General features: G+C 39.6%; 1 pseudogene; it reads left to right on the top strand.

Moving 5' to 3' along the window:
* The window catches only part of LOC107744223 (gamma-tubulin complex component 6-like), a 21,608-nt pseudogene that overhangs the window by 14,506 nt on the left and 3,672 nt on the right, over nucleotides 1-3,430 (top strand).

The following is a 3,430-nucleotide window of genomic DNA, read 5'->3' as shown; positions in this document are numbered from 1 at the left end:
CTGGAAGATAAATTTTTGATTTGAAGATAAAAGAGTGGTACAAGAGGATGTAGTGCTGGTCCCTCTAGGGTCAACTTACCTGTCTATAAAGCCTAAAAAAAAAACAGTCTGTATTTCACAACACTTCAGCATGTTATTCTTAAGTGAGGGTCATTTTTTAGGATTTTTTACCCAAGCAAAGTCTCTGAGAACCTGACACATTGCACTTCTCCAGGTAGGTTGCAGTTCTGGAAAATGGTGGCGCTGGAGACTAAAGGGTTTCTGATGGTTTCACACCTAATTCTTCACCTTAATTCTTAATTCTTTTGCAGTTAACGTGTCTTTTGTTCTCAACCTGTTTTTTGTGACCTCGCTGACCCAGTGAGCATTTCGCTGTCCAACGGTCATGCCTTAACTTTGCAATTTCTGTATTGCATTCGTTTTGAATATTTTTCATGGGCATTTAATAATTTTTTACTTTTCAGTTAAATCTCTTTAGCTTGGAAAAAAATATGATCAGAATATCAACTTGTATAATAATGTATGTATATATATTTATATATATATATATATGATTTCTGTTGGTCATACACTAAGTGAATCCACTGTGGTTAATGTTTTCATATTGTTTGTATTTGTAATGTTGTAATGCAGCGCCCCCTAGTGAGCTGTTCTTGACTGTCTGCCTGGGCTCTGGAACTGGGATCGTCTCCTAAAGAGAGTCCAGAGGATCGCTATCTTCTCAGCCTGGCCTCACAGTACCAGGACTCCTACGGTCTGATGAGTGAGTACCGGACCGCCTGCCTTCATCATGACCCACTAGAGCTTTCTCTCTTTCTGTCAGAAACTGAGAGGTTTGTGTTGTCGTTCCTGCTCTAGCTGCGGAGCTGCTGCTGCAGGTGACTCGGGGTCCGAACGGCCTTCCTGTCGACCCGTCCCTGCACCGTGCCACCGACGCCACTGCTGTTCAGCTCAGCAAGATGATGCCACTTCCTGTTCTCATGAAACACTCCGTTACAACACCACTCATTACACAGTATGTAGATTAGAGCTGGGTCAAAAAAGAAAAACAATTCTGGTTTATCACAGTCTTTATTTGAACTATGCAGCTTCGCTTATTAAAATCTCAACATTTAGTGTGTAAATCATACTTCCAAATGAAGAACTCTTGTGTGAGTCGATTTATTTTTGCTTTTTATTTATACCTTTGGCATGAAAGAGTCTTTGTTGGTTCAGAGCAAAACAAACAGCATGATGTAGCATCAATGTAGTGATATTCAAGAAAGAATGACTTTTATGAGCCTGTTCTTTGAATTTGTGAGGCAAGTTATTGGTTTGAATCAGGGTTATTATATTTAAGTAAAACTGAAACCAAGATTAAAACCATTTTTGTTACTTAAAACATTTTTCAATATTTTAAGTTGTTTATTTTATTTAAGCTAGTTGCAAAGACATTTATCATTTACATTTAGTTTAACAATGTACTAAAATAACTGACTAAAGTTGAAAAAATGATGAAAAAATAATATAGACGTATTAAAAAACAACTAAAAATGAAAAAAGACAACAAAATTACTAAAAATGTGTGTGTGTGTGTGTGTGTATATATATATATATATATATATGTGTGTGTGTGTGTATTTTAGTCTTTTAGTATGTGGTTCTAGTATAGTAGTATGTTATTCATTCAAATATATATTAAAAACATCAAAAATATAAATGAAAATTTATACATTTATTATATACATATCTAAATAATATACATATTTTTGAAGTATTGTATTCATTCAAAAATATATTTAAAAAACATCAAAAATATAAATGACAATACAATTAAACTGACAAAAAATATACAATTTTAAACTGATTTTTTAAATTCATGTTTAAAAACGTAGTTAAATGCAACAATAATTTTGATAAATTAGGTGATTGGGTACTTAGGCCAGTTTACATTGTAACTGAAATACATTTTCAAATCAAATCAAAATCCAAATTGAATTGCGAAATCAGTTGCAATATCCAGCCCTAATGTAAACCCCATAAGCAACAGAGAAATGTACATTTAAAAAAAAAAAAAAGTACATTTAAAACTCTCTCTCTCTCTCTCTCGCAGTGTGTCTATGGTAAATAAGGCCGTGGTGGATTATTTCTTCGTGGAGTTGGGTGTGGGGAAGCACTTTTGAGACTCTCAGGCATTTCCTGTTGATGGAGGATGGAGAGTTTGCCCTCTCTCTCAGCGATCAGCTCTTTGAGAAGGTCTGAGTGCAGTTTTTACACAAAATCAGATTGCAAATTACAAATTAAACATCTAAAAGATTATATCTTGACGTCTCTTGCTGAATTAACCGTGCCGCATAATGAGGTCATGTGACGTAAGTGTAGCATACTACTGTTGGAAATGCTTATCACTGTGTGTTGTGTTTAGCTGGGCAGTGGTCAGACGCCCGGTGAGCTGCTGACCCCGCTGGTGTTGAACTCCATTCTCAATAAGGCTTTACAGTACAGTGTTCACGGCGACAGCGAGCTGGTGGCCCACTTCACGTTGGTGCTGCGATACCTCCCTGAGATCTTCCATCCTCACGCACCAGACTCGCTGAACTGTCTCGAGCTCCGCTACAAGGTCAGAGACGCCCACTGTGTTAATTTCTTCAGTTTCTGATGCAATACTCTCGTAATCTCTCTCTCTCGTTCTGCCTGTAGGTGGACTGGCTGGTGAATATCGTCATCACGGACAGCTGTCTGAACAAGTACAACAGACTCTTCTCCTTCCTGCTGCAGCTCAAACACATGGTGTGGTCCCTCCGAGACGTCTGGTTTCACCTCAAGAGGACGGGTGAGATTTCTGCCCCGCTTTCTTTTTCCGCCCCTCATTATACACCCAGAAAATGTATGAAACTCTTCACAGATTGTCGGCGCTGATAGCCTAGTGGTTATTGCGCGACATACAGCACAGCTGTGCTCACGGCGACCCGAGTTCGATTCCCGTCTCTAGGTCCTTTGCCGATCCCGCCTCCCTCTCTCCACCCAATACTTTCCTGTCTGCTCTCAACAGTCTTTATCTAATAAAAAGGCATAAAAGTCTTTTAAGTTCCGCGGGCAGCTGATCGCACAGCCCTGGGAGGTCCAGCAGGGAGAGCCGGTGCATCCCAGTTTCATCGCCATGCAGCAGTCCTACAACACCTTCAAGTATTAAGGCTGATTTATACTTCTGCGTCGGGCCTACGTCGTAGGCTATGCGTCAGTTTTCATTTATACTTCTGCGTCATTGTCCGCGTCAACGTGCAGTACACATGCAAACCGCTAGTCAGCAGTGTCCACGGGCATGTTGCTGGTGTAACCCGCAGTACCACGGCAAAAGCCGAAGAAGAAGCGGCTCATCGGAAAAGCATTATAGCCGTGACGGCGGCAAATAAATATCAAATCATTATTTAAAACTACAAAAAGGAGACAA

This window comes from Sinocyclocheilus rhinocerous, unplaced genomic scaffold (genome assembly GCF_001515625.1).
Source record: "Sinocyclocheilus rhinocerous isolate Xijiao unplaced genomic scaffold, SAMN03320098_v1.1 scaffold2061, whole genome shotgun sequence".
NCBI lineage: Eukaryota > Metazoa > Chordata > Actinopteri > Cypriniformes > Cyprinidae > Sinocyclocheilus > Sinocyclocheilus rhinocerous.
Note: the sequence above shows the minus strand (reverse complement) of the source record. Positions and strands in the feature narration are given on the sequence as shown.